Below are 13,114 nucleotides of genomic sequence, written 5' to 3' on the forward strand. Positions count from 1 at the left end.
TTTATGTCAGTACGGATACATACAACACTTCGGTATTTTTTAAATTGATTAGTCATGACAACTGTTTGAATGTTATATGCAATTCTCAAAAACGTTTATTCCTCCCATTGCCCATTTTATATAATTGTTTTTTGCTCCTCGCGTTGCCTCTCTCAGGGGTGAAAGTGGTGATTATTTACCATTTTGAAACTGACGAGCGAAGAGGAGATGAAAGAGGGGAAGAACAGAAAGAATTGCGGGGGATAACCAAAGAACTGCCCAGAGAGCAGCCTTCCTGGTGAGTGAACCGCTGCTGGTCTGCAGAAGAAAATCAGATTGAGACTTCTCTGGAGTCCAACTTAACATTTATTCTACTCAGTTCGCATATGTGTTTTATGTTTGTGCATAATTATCTTGATCCATCAGACTTTTATGGCTCAGTCGGGGTATTGCCGGGACCTGAGACTCAAAAACCACAACACTGATGGGGGGGTTAGGAGTCCATAACTCATCTCACCATTAGGCCCCTTGACTTCGCCCAGTATCAGGTCAGCTCGATGAGTAAGATGAATATTTAAATGCTTAGTGTTTATGGTCAAAACATAAAATGCAATGCAAATACGTCTCTCAATTATGATTCGAAGTCGATGAACAAATAAACATTCCCCAAACAGCAACCAGGTTTTTTCCTGGAAAGGGGCCATGTTCTTTTGCGGCGGTTTTATCCCATACTGTTTAGTTTGGACAAACTTGTGCTTTATTGTTCGATGGGGGGGGGGGGCAGTGTTGTGCTTGTTATATTGTTTGTAACTGTCCTGAAAGCGGCTTCAGGACACTGATGCGTGTGACTTGCTAACTGTGTTTTTCCTCCTCCTCAGCGAGCGAGTCAGAAAGTTTGCTTCGGGCCCGCGTGGCTTTGGGCCAGATCTGTCATTAAACTGACCCAAAACGGTTCTGCAGTAGTTGTAATCAGGGCGATGCAAGGTTTACCACCCGCGGGGAACGTTTCATCTGTGTTTCATCCTACTGTGTTTGTTGATGGTGGTTTTAGTGTTGTTAAGATTTCACATTTCCATGTTGTTCCAGTCATGATTATTTGTAAAAAAAAAAAATAAATCTTTGAGGATGCAATGGACATGGGAAATGGATGGTTTAGGGTGTTTGTTTAATTGTTTAATGTGGTGGTTTTTGGGAAGGTACTTTTTATTTTCTCCAAGTCATTTCACTGTCTTGTTTCTGTTGTATTTACCTGGAAGGTTGTTTATTTGCTATGAATTGATGTGAATTTGCTCCACTGCATTTGAGAAATAACCAGAAAAACGATCAAACCATTTTACCACTAAGTTGTTCCACGAATCATTCAGATTATTAGTGGAGCAAAAACATTTACTGACAGTGAATTTCCCATTTTTCATATTGTTTAACCTGGATTCAACAACTCCAATTGAAGGAAATACAAACATGTCAGTACACCATGTATACGAAGTCAAAAACATGCAATAGGATTTCAAAGATTTGGATGTGAAAGAGAGTTGTTTTTGTAATTCATTGTGGGTATTCCTGTGGAGGTGTGGGCTTTGTCTCTCCAGTGTGTCAAATGTCAGACTTTTCAGGGGTTAAACACACACATGCATGGTTTAAAAGGTACATGTAATATATGGCTGTTGTGGACAGATTTTTGAATCATGAGTTAAATTTCAACGCTGACTTCCTTAAATGGCTGACATGTTACTTGCAGTGTGTTTGACGTCCTTGTGCAACACTATTTACGACGTAGTCAGGTTAATAGATGAAATTTTAACATGTTCTGTAGTTTGTGTATCACAGGCCTGGAATTGCTGTACTCTAAAACAGCCCTGAAAGTAAAGAGGCAAATGGCTAGCGTCGATATTCTGGAAGCAGAGTGATGGCCGGGCAACAGGCATGAAAAAGACAGAAGAAAGAAGGTACGAGCAATCTTTTATCAATCTGAAACAATGATGGACCAGCTTGTGTCCACCACCAATCAAACGTTCCCTTTCGACCATATCAATTATTCAAGGAAGTTGTTGAGACATAAAAGCAGTATTGCGTAGTGTGAAAAATAACTCCATAATGCCAGATAAAAATAAATGCGTAATTCCAGAAAAAACAAAATCAGAATTGTGTGAAATTCAACGTTGTGACATTATGAGATAAATCATCAGTTACCTTGCGATTGCCTTTTTCATAAGGTCTTATTCATGCTCCCCGGTGAAAAAAAAAGAGGAGAGAGCATAAACCCTGAACTACAGATGTCAATCGATCAATTTCTCATTCGAGTTTTACTATCAATACATCAAGATTTATAACCATACGAACCAACCTCTTCCCTACATTTAACTTTCTTTAGAATTTGTCAGAAATAAAGTCTGAATTATGAGTTGTAATTATTTTTTTTCATGGTGGAAACAAAAAATAGTCAGAATTGTGAGATGAAAACTTGGAATTGTAAGGAAAAAACACATAGTTATCTTTTAATTTTGACATTTTTCTTTTTCTTTTATTTCTTTATTTCACAAAAAGGGACAGTGTACATTAATCAACCATTCATAAATGTCAAATTGTACCCAAATTATCCTGAACGCTAGTTTTCATTAGTCCTTTGCCCAGAATTGTTATTATAAGAAACAAACTTGAGAGAATTGAGATATAAAGAATTGGAGATAAAAAGTCGCAATAACTACAGTAGAAATAGACTTTAACTGAAAGCTGTGGCCATAGTTATAAATTTGATCTCACTGATAAGCGGGACTTCCTGTGGTGTGCATAGTCTCATGTGGCGATAGAGATCGGTTGAGAGAAGAGCCCGTCAGAGTTCAGAGGAAGACAAAACGGACGGGACCAGGTGTGATTCATGGGAGCGCATTCATTTCCTGTTCACGATCAACTTCAACCAAACCAAAAAACTAACCTTTCCACTTCCTGTAGACCACATCATCAAGATGGTCTTCAACATCATCGAAGTTTCCCTGGGTGCTGTTCCTGACCACCGTGAGAGCGTCACCAAGTGGCTGAACTCCGTCTGCAGAGAATACATCGCCATCTCCACTCGTTCTGCGCATCGAGCGCGTGCATGCTGACAGAGAAGTCAAGAAGGTTCTGCTCTATAATATATACAACATATATTTTAAATCTAATGATGGCAAATGATTGCAAAAAAGAAAATCTTGAATTATTCAACGTTTTAAGTTCAATAATATGTGTCTTTAAAAAAATACACCAAAAAGTTTATGACTACAGTCTATCTATAGAATGAATCAGTTTAGCTGATGTCTGGTCTAGATCGTGATCCACGGTATTGTTCGCCTGTCAGGGAAACGTGCCGTCCCGCTGAGAGCATCCCGTCGGTGTACTCCCAGAAGCAGATGGGAAACTAAACGAGATCTCGTGAATCTGGACTGGACCGGACTCAGTGAGGGAGGACTCCTGCTCAAACAGCGAGCAGGCCGCAGGGGCACGAGATCGACCACAGTCAACCCGTTTTCACCTGCGGATTCCTTTCGCTTGACCAGAGACCGCAGTGCGCCCAGCTTGTCCAGCGCAGTCGACGTTAAGCTTTGATATTCAGCCTTTATCTAACTGCTCCATAGAGTGAATCTCACGCAAGAAATAGTATCACGAGAAAACTTACGCCGCTTCTACTATATAGCGCACATCTACCATCGTTCAAAAAGATTCAAAACAAACAAAATTAGTACAAAGAGGGAAGTGTTAAGATTTGCTGAAGCTTGCATTGACATCATTTTCATGACATTTGACATTCATGATATTTAAAGTTTTTCTTATCTCAGGAGCAACATTTGAGAATCAGGAGACTTGGCAACCTCATTCTTTTTTTTTTCTAATTCACTCCACCACTTCTTGTCATTCCGTCTCATTGCATGATATTTCTGCTTCATGTCATAGCCGAGCTCCTATCCGTCAGCAGAGCATACTACCGAAGCCACCATGCTGTTTCCCCCCCGCCATCCACGTTGATGACCCTGTGACTACATGCCTTCAAATATTCCCCAAACCAGCGAACGCGCGCTCGTCCCAAGCTGCGCAAAATGTATGGCTGGACAGTGTCCAACTCCTTCTGCGGAACAGCGGAGCAGCGTCATTTTGTCCGAGGTGCTGGACTCTTCATCATCATGCACATCTTCTCCCCCCCTCATCATCACATCTTCATCCACACTCCCATCAGCTCTCTGTTTTGATTTCAGCATTACATTTAAAAAAAAAAAAGTTAAACAGGTTTACCATGATAAATGAACAACAGCAAAGAAAAATGCTACAATGCCTAAAAGACTAAATAACAATACTAAAGATTTATAATTTATTTAAATATAACTAATGATGATATAGATTTTTATATATAATTTTTATTAGTTATACACAATAACACAATAATCGTCTTTAACACTATGTTATTATGTTTATATAGTATCAAATGACTATAAATAATAGTTGAATTTATTATTATCAATCATGATAATGCCATCATATAATATCATCAAGTATAATATTTCATTACGAAAGAACCAAATGAAATTTGTTATTAAAAATGTAATGCAATTCTTTACCAATATTGATATTATGAATACATTCATTATGTAGTATTATAAATACCATCATAGTGAAACTCTAGCTGGACAGAAAACAGTCGTAACCTACCATTTAATCAGAGTAAATACACCAGCAACCGCCATAATAATCATGTTTCTATTAATATAAATACTACATTATTTTCATAAATCAAAATATATATATATATAATGCCTTTGTTTTTATTATTGTACATAACTAAAAAAATGATTGGATTACCTACATAATAAACATTTATGATGTATACAGACATCAATCATGCTTCTAGAAATGAATAAAACTCCTAAAGAAAAAGAATATTTCAGTAAAGTAAATATACAAAGGTTTTGAAAAGTAAAAAATAAATAAAATATTATCGTCCATTTTGTGCATATTTTTGTAGAAGAGCCATTAGCCAGGTACTGGGGGCTGTGTTATTTTCAATCGGCAATACCTTCAAACGGTCCAGAATGTCTTAAGACTGTTATACTGTTCACAGGATGATAAGACTGATGATAAGTTTTACAGTGATTGTTTTGGAACTCATCAGCTCTAGTGTTTTGCTTCCCCTTAGTGAAGCTACTCAGTGTGTGTCACACTGTTTCTCTCGGCAACAAGGAACCGACCGACACTTATAGACAGAGGTTCGAGGACGAGAAGTAGAGAACAGCGTGCAGGGCGAAAGAAGAGGGGCACCCTGCAGAGACGGATCCTGAGCAGAGGGTAGAAAACCTGAAGAGAGCAGATCATGAGGAAGTGAAAGGAAGAAGAGAGTGAACACAGGAAGCCGACGGCAGAATGAGGCGGCAGAGGGATAGCACAGGAAGAGCCAGCAAGAGGAAGAGACGGATGCAGCCAGGCAGCGGAAGAGACAGAGAGCCGGCAGAGGAAGAGACGGATTATGAATCCGGCAGCGGAAAGAGACAGAATGAGCCGGCAGAGGAAGAGTAACGGATGAGCCCGGACGCGGACAAGTGAACACAGGAAGAAGACAGAAGAGCCGTCAAGAAGAAGAAGAAGCAACAAGAGCCAGCATAGAGGAAAAGAACAGATGAGCCAGCAGACGGGAAGCTACAGGAGACATGAAATAGAACTGGACAGAAGACATGGAGTCGAGGAAGTCCAACACAGGATTTTAATGGGTCCAGAGGAAGCATTTGAAGGATGTTCAGTTTCCTCAGCTGGAGTGTGCAGGAGCATCGAGAAGAAGAGCAGTGCATTACTGAAGATGAGGACAGTGAACAGCCGATCCGACAGGACGAATGTGAATCATCAGGACCGGAGGAAGTGCGTGCGGACGTGGTTGGTCGGTGGTCTTTTTTTCACAGAAGAAGAAGACGCCAACAACTCGTACGGTGGCTTGCGTGCCGGCCTACAGCAAAGCCGTGGTGTTCTTCCGTCTGTCTGTGAGCTCGGACGAAAGTGACAGTGACAAACGGCTGATGCTGATGACGCCTGACAGCAGATCCGACCTGGACGACCCTCTGCTGCCCTCCATGACCACAGATCTGACGGTCTGACGGGAAGTGATGTTCTGCTAGTGAGTTGTTTTATTTAGAGCTTATCTTGTTTAGATTATATTTTTTATTTAATTGTTCATTCAAATTGAATTGTTTATTTCATTTTATTTTGTTAGGTGTGTTGTGTCAGTGTGCTAAAATATCCCAATAATCACACATCTTACTGAAAACCAGTGTTATTTTACTATTATTTATATATGTAGTGTTTTAATATTTTGAAATTAGCTTTTTTTTTATATATATATTTTCAGTGATTTTTTTTTTGAGTAATTTATTAGTTTTAGTTTAATGTTTGCAATTAGTTAAATGGATAGTAATTTTATTATTTGCATTTGTCAGTTCAATTAGTTTTTGTTATAAAAATATTTTTACAGTAAATAGTTGTATTTTTTTTTTTTTTTTATCTCAGTAATTTATGAGCTTTTGTCATTTTTAGTTTTTGTTTCCTAAAATATTTCTAAATGGTTGGTTTTTTATTTTTATTTAAATTTTAGTTTTATCTTTATGTGTTTTGTCATTTTTATTGGTTTTGTTTAAAAATATTTCTAAGTAGTTGTCTTTTAGATTGTTTTATTTAATTTAGTAATTTTATGATGTGCTATTTTGTTTATTTTAGTTTTAGTTTTTTAAGATATATCTAAATGGTTGTAATTTAGTTTTATTTAAGCTTTAGTTTTGGTTTTGGCTTTATCCCATTAATTATTATGAGCTTTTGTCATTTTTATTAGTTTTTGTTTTAAAGTTATTTCAAATTAGTTGCCTTTTAAATTTAGTTAAGCTTTAGATTTAGTTTTCAGTTAGTAATTTTATAATGTGCTTTTGTCATTTCATTTTAGGTAGCTTGTCATCTTAGCTCTAACAACTATATCTTTATATCTGTAATATTTTTCATTTAATATATATTTTGATGTATTTTATTTAGCAAAAATATTTGACTAATTTTAGTTTCAGTTTAAGTTTTAGTTAACAATAACAACATTGCTAATATACAAATATTGCTGGTGCGCTCATCACCAGCAGAACTGGAGCACAATAGAAGTGTGAATTGTAGGTAAGAGACTGCGTGCATCCGCTCATTTAATGTGATCTGTTTTTGCGCTGTTATCCAGAATGTTCTATGATGAGGAGCTGGAGAACTCTGAGCGTTTTCTATAAATCGCAGCCGCTCGGGCTCCAGCTGTGTTACGCCTCTCTATAACCTGCTGGTGGCGCACTCTGAGATGGTCTGTTACCTGGTCATCATCCTCAACCACATGATCTCGGCTTCCATGGCAACACTGGTGCTGCCCATCCTCATCTTCCTGTGGGCGATGCTCTCTGTTCCCCGGCCCAGCAAGCGTTTCTGGATGACGGCCATCGTGTACACAGAGGTCAGCGTTTGTTTTCAGTGAATGCTGTAGAAATTAATTCTGGAGGCACAGATTCTGTGCAGACCCAGTTATACATTCAAGTTATACACCCTCATGCCATCCAAGATGTAGTGAGTTTGTTTCTTTATCAGATTTGGAGAAGTGTAGCATTTGCTTGCATTCACCAAGGGATCCTCTGCAGTGAATGGGTGCCGTCAGAATGACAGCTGATAAAAACATCACAATAATCCACAGCACTCCAGTCCATCAGTTTACATCTGGAGAATACTCAAAAAGTCACATTGTCTGAATCAGGAGAGAAATCTGCACAAATCATGCACCATTTTCAAGCCAGAACCGTTCAAAACAAATGTGGCTGGATTTTGATGTGAGAAAGCAACAGGGGATGGACTTTTTTTTTTTTTTTTTTTTTTTCACTGAAGGAAGCTTTATTATGGATTTTGGCCAGAAGTGCAGTTAAAATGCCACACAAGATGTGAACTGATGCACTGGAGTGGTGTGGATTACTTGTGGATTATTGTAATGTTTTTAATCAGCTGTTTGGACTCTCATTCTGACGGCACCCATTCACTGCAGAGGATCCGTTGATGAGCAAGTGATGTAATGATAAATGTCTCCAAATCTGATGAAGAAACAAACTCATCTACATCTTGAATGGCCTGAGAGTGAGGAGATTTTTAGCAAATTTGAATTTTTGGGTGAACTATTACTTTAAATATAGGTATAAATAATTTGTGTTTTTTTTTTTCTCCAGGTCACCATTGTCATCAATTTGAATTCTTCCAGTTCAGTTTTTTTTCCCATTCAACCAGAACCTGAAGTCAACGAGGAGAAGCCATACCATCCGCCCAACATCATCGGCACAGAAAAGAAAGAAGGATATGTGCACTATGACCTGGTTCAGCTGCTGGCGCTGTTTTTCCACCGATCCATACTAAAGGTACTGTACATACTCTCATTTGCCACATCATAGTGATGATTGTTGTGGCGAATCTAGTAGCACTAATAAAGCTGTAAGTTGTCAGTAAAGCAACTTTGAAGCATAATAAAAATAATCAAAAAAACATTATTGTGTCTAGCACATCTGACAATAATACATTCAAAAAAAGGTTTGCTAACGTTCCCATTAAGTTATGAAAACATTATTTAGAAAAGTTCTCTGAATGTTCAAAACGTCCAATTGATTAAATGTTAGTTATGCCACAACGTTTTAAATGAACATTCTATTTTACAATTTTGGGAACGTTACATTTGAAGGTTTGAGTGTTCTCTTGAACATTCTGAAAAGGGTGTTAACGTGAAATATTTTAGACGAATGTCCAACTAAAACATAAAAACTAGATAACTTTGAACAGATGCTCTTTTAAAGTTGAAGGTTGCTCGTAACTTTTGAGAGAACGTTCCCTGTTATCTGTGAGTTAGCAAATGCAAAGAAAAATGCAGAATACATAGAAATTAAAAACCTAAATATGTGTATTTTTTTATTATATTTAATTATTATATGTTTGCATATTTATTTGAGCTTTAAGGTTTGCACACTTATGGATTTTGCATTCCAAAATCTTGTTCAGAATAAATACTGGCTCTTTTGCTCGTTTTCTGCTTCAGTTTTGAGATGTTCAGCAATTTAGATGAGAGATTAGAGCCAAGATTCAGCTAGAAACATAATTCACCAGACATTAAGAAATCTAAACGAAGCCACTAGATTGTTGAGAGCTTTGAAAACCATAAAATGGATTTTAAAATCAATTCCTAGCGTTTGAGGTTTCTATCCTCTCCAGGTTTCAGATTATTTCAGAAAATCAAACACAAGTAAAGAGCTTCAGCATGACATTGCACTTTTCACCAGGATACATAGTAATATCTGTAGAATCGAGACCTATCTGAAACCTCAAGAGGAGACAATCATACATTTTAGAATTATAAAATTATGCACTGACACATCTTTGACAATAAGGAAAATTTAGTAACTAAAAAAAAGTCAAATGTAATACTTAAATGCAAAAGCAAAGGTTTACATGTTCAAAAATGATTGTGTGGGAAAATAATTTTTAGATTAGATTAGATTCAACTTTATTGTCATTGCAAATGTAAGGTACAAGGCAACGAAATGCAGTTAGCATCTAACCAGAAGTGCAATAAGCAGTAAGTACAGGATATACAGTGTCTACAATATGTTACTGTAATGTACAATAAATATACAAATAAGGCAGTACTATGGACATAATTTACAGATTTTTAAATACTATCGGCATTATATAAAGATAGGTGTACTATGAACATACTATACAGATGGATTATGTAATAAGTGTATGTACACTATAAGCAGAAACTATGAATATATGAACATAATTTACAATGGACAGTAAAAAGGTGCACAGAAAAATATTCCAGTGTGCAAATGGATTATTCAGTATTCTGGATGAACAGAGAGCAGTGCAAGTAATAACAAGTGAACTGTTTTTGTTTGTTTGTTTGTAAACCAGGTGTAGTGTTGAGGAGGGGTGAGAAGTGTGTGTGTTTGTTGTGTGTGTGTGGGGTGGGGTGGGGGGGGGGGGGGGGGTGTCAGAGGGCAGAATTCAGTAAGGAGACAGCTGTAGGGAAAAAGCTGTTCCTGAATGTGCTGGTCCTTGTCCGGAGGCTCCTGAAGCACCTCCCGGAGGTCAGGAGGTTAAACAGTCTATGGTCAGGGTGAGAGGAGTCCTTAAGAATGCTGCGAGCTCAACGTAGACAGCGTTTTCTCTGGATGTCCTCAATGGCAGTAAGTGTTGTCCCTGTGATGCGTTGGGCGGTTTTATGGTGTCATCTGCAAACTTAATGATGGAGTTGGATCATTGATGAGGATTGTTGTAGTCATGGGTGTAGAAGTAGAGGAATGGGCTCAGCACACAGCCCTGTGGTACGCCCGGTGTTAAGTGTGATGGTGGAGGAGCAGGTGTGGCCTGACCTAACATACTGAGGTCTGTTGGTCAGAAAGTCCATAATCCATTTGCAGAGGGAGGTGTTAATGTACAGGTCTCCATGTTTTGTGGTCAGCTTGGAGGGAATGACGGTGTTAAATGCTGAGCTGAAGTCAACAAACAACATCCGTACATATGTGTTGTTATTGTCCAAGTGTGTGAGAACAGAGTGCAGCACTGTGCATACTGCATCCTCTGTACTCCTATTGCTACGGTAGGCAAATTGGTGTAGGTCGAGTGTGGGTGGGAGGCAGTCCTTTAGGTGTGCTGGGACCAGTCGCTCAAAGCACTTTATAACGATAGGTGTGAGTGCTACGGTGCGGTAGTCATTCAAAATAATTTAAGTGTACTTTATTAACTTCTACAGTTACTAAATGTTTCTTACTGTGAAAGACTCATCAGATTCATCAGTGCACATTATAGTTAAAAAAGGCAAAATCATTACAATTTTATAATTAAAAATACATAAAATAATACATTTTTAAATAAAAATTATATAAAACATTCCTAATAATAATAATGCTTATATTTATTATATTATTTGTATATTAAAAATCAGTTAGAAAATTAGAACATTTATATATCTCTAAAAGTTTCAGATTTTGCCGTTTTTTTGCGATATTACTATGATATTTACTAGTGTTTTTTTGTTTTTGTTGTTTTGTTTAGTTTTTTTACTTCTCTTTGATTTTAGGAAATAATAAACATTGCTTGTGTGAGATTTGTGTGATTTTTAAAAAGCAACCCAACAAGCCTTCATAAAGCGTTTGTTAAATATTATATGAGCATTTTAGATTTATTTAATGGGGTCTGCAATTATTTTGCAGCCCTGCAGAATCCATTTTAAAGCCCTGATTTTTTTTTATATATATATATATATAATATTATTATTTAATTTATTTTTATTGCTTAATGTAATGTTATTGAAATTTTTGTCTTGTTTCCAAAAGTGCCTTTTATTTACTTTACAACTTTGATTAAAAAGGCAATAAATGGGTCTTGGATGAATCAAAGCTTTCCTTTTCCAATCCTGCGATACCTTAGTGTTTGTTTTCCTGAATTAATGCACCAGCTCTCTCTCTCTCTCTCTCTCTCTCGGGCTCAGTGTCATGGTCTCTGGGATGAAGACGACCCTAAAGCGTCCCATAAGGATGAGTGTCTTCATCAGGACGATTCTGTGGACGAGGGGAAGATGGCGGTGGCGATTCCACCTGAGGAAGAGAAGAAGGGTTCTCCAGCATACTCACTCAAGTCCGTGAACCTCGGCATGTCTGTGGACTCGTCCCAGGTGCATGTGCAAATACTTTACCCTGAGCATCGGCCTCACCTGCGGCGACAGAGCACTAGCGGATCTCACCTGTCCCGCCGTTCATCTGTGCGCTCCAAACGCGGTGAGGAGTCTTGATTATATACTCTTATATTCAAGCTTTACTATGAGTTTAACAGTGTTGGTGTTTTTTGGTTGCTGGTTTGTTTTGGCAGGAAGAGCAAGCGGATGGGAGTTCGTTGGGAGGGAAGAAAGATAGAGAGGGAAGTAAGTTAGAAGGGAGGGAAGGAAATGATTGTTGATGAGATCCGAGAGCAGCTCATCAAAGCAAAGGTTTATGTGATCAAAAAGTAAGTGCGTTTGGGAAAACAGATGTTATTGTTAGAATAAATAAATAAATAAATAAATAAATAAATAATACATTTTATATATTTAAAAATAATAAAAATACAAACTAATGATAATATTTATAAATATTGTATAAAATTAATGTATTTATATTAAAGAAAATATAATATTTCTCCACCACTGAAGCAACTGTTTTTCTTTATGTGGATGCAGGAAACATATAATATTAACCAATAATATTAGAGTATATTACAGTATATTAAACATTATTTTTAAGGACTATCGCAAAATTTTTTTTTAGGTCCATGGTTTATAACTATAGTTTTAAAGATTATTTGTTTTTTGTAGTAATTCTGTTTTTGTCAAATAATGTTTTAGAATTATATTTTAATGGGTTTATATTTTAAAGGGTTACATTGTTAAAGTTTTATGCATATATTTGATTATCATCATCTTTGATGATAAATTTGCATGAAACTACAAAACAAAGAAAGAATCTGGAAAATTAAAACAGACAACACAGGTTTTTTTTTTTAAATATAAAAATATTTCATATGGCACTATTATTGTTAACATTTTAATAAATTATTAAATTGCTAAAACTGAATGAATTCAATTGATCAGACATGCTTTTTGCTTATTTAAATTTAATTAAAGTGTTAAAACGGAATCCAGAAAAATTAAAAATGGAAAATATGGAATTTGGAAAAAAACAAAACAGATTTCATAGTGCCCTACACTTTAAATGATCCAGTTAGTTGGATAATGGATCAATTCAAGTCATTTTTCTCTCATTGAACAGATTATGTAAGTAAAATAGGTTATGAATGCAATTTCATGCTGATTGATGCGCACGCTTTCATTCTTTATCCTGTTTTTAATGTGTTACATTAGCCTGTCTCCTCTTCATTCTCTGTCTGTCTTCTCTCCTCAGATTGGTTAAGTTCTATCAGCCCATCCGTCAGTTCTTCTATAATCTGATCCACCCTGAGTACAACGCCGTCACAGACGTTTACGTCTTAATGTTTCTGGCAGACACTGTTGATTTCATCATTATTGTCTTTGGCTTCTGGGCATTTGGGG

At 36.8% G+C, this 13,114-nt stretch overlaps 1 pseudogene; it reads left to right on the top strand.

Annotated features, from left to right (window-relative positions):
- The window catches only part of LOC109060107, a 95,700-nt pseudogene that overhangs the window by 69,518 nt on the left and 13,068 nt on the right, over window positions 1-13,114 (top strand).

Source organism: Cyprinus carpio, chromosome B2 (assembly GCF_018340385.1).
Source record: "Cyprinus carpio isolate SPL01 chromosome B2, ASM1834038v1, whole genome shotgun sequence".
Classification (NCBI taxonomy): Eukaryota; Metazoa; Chordata; class Actinopteri; order Cypriniformes; family Cyprinidae; genus Cyprinus; species Cyprinus carpio.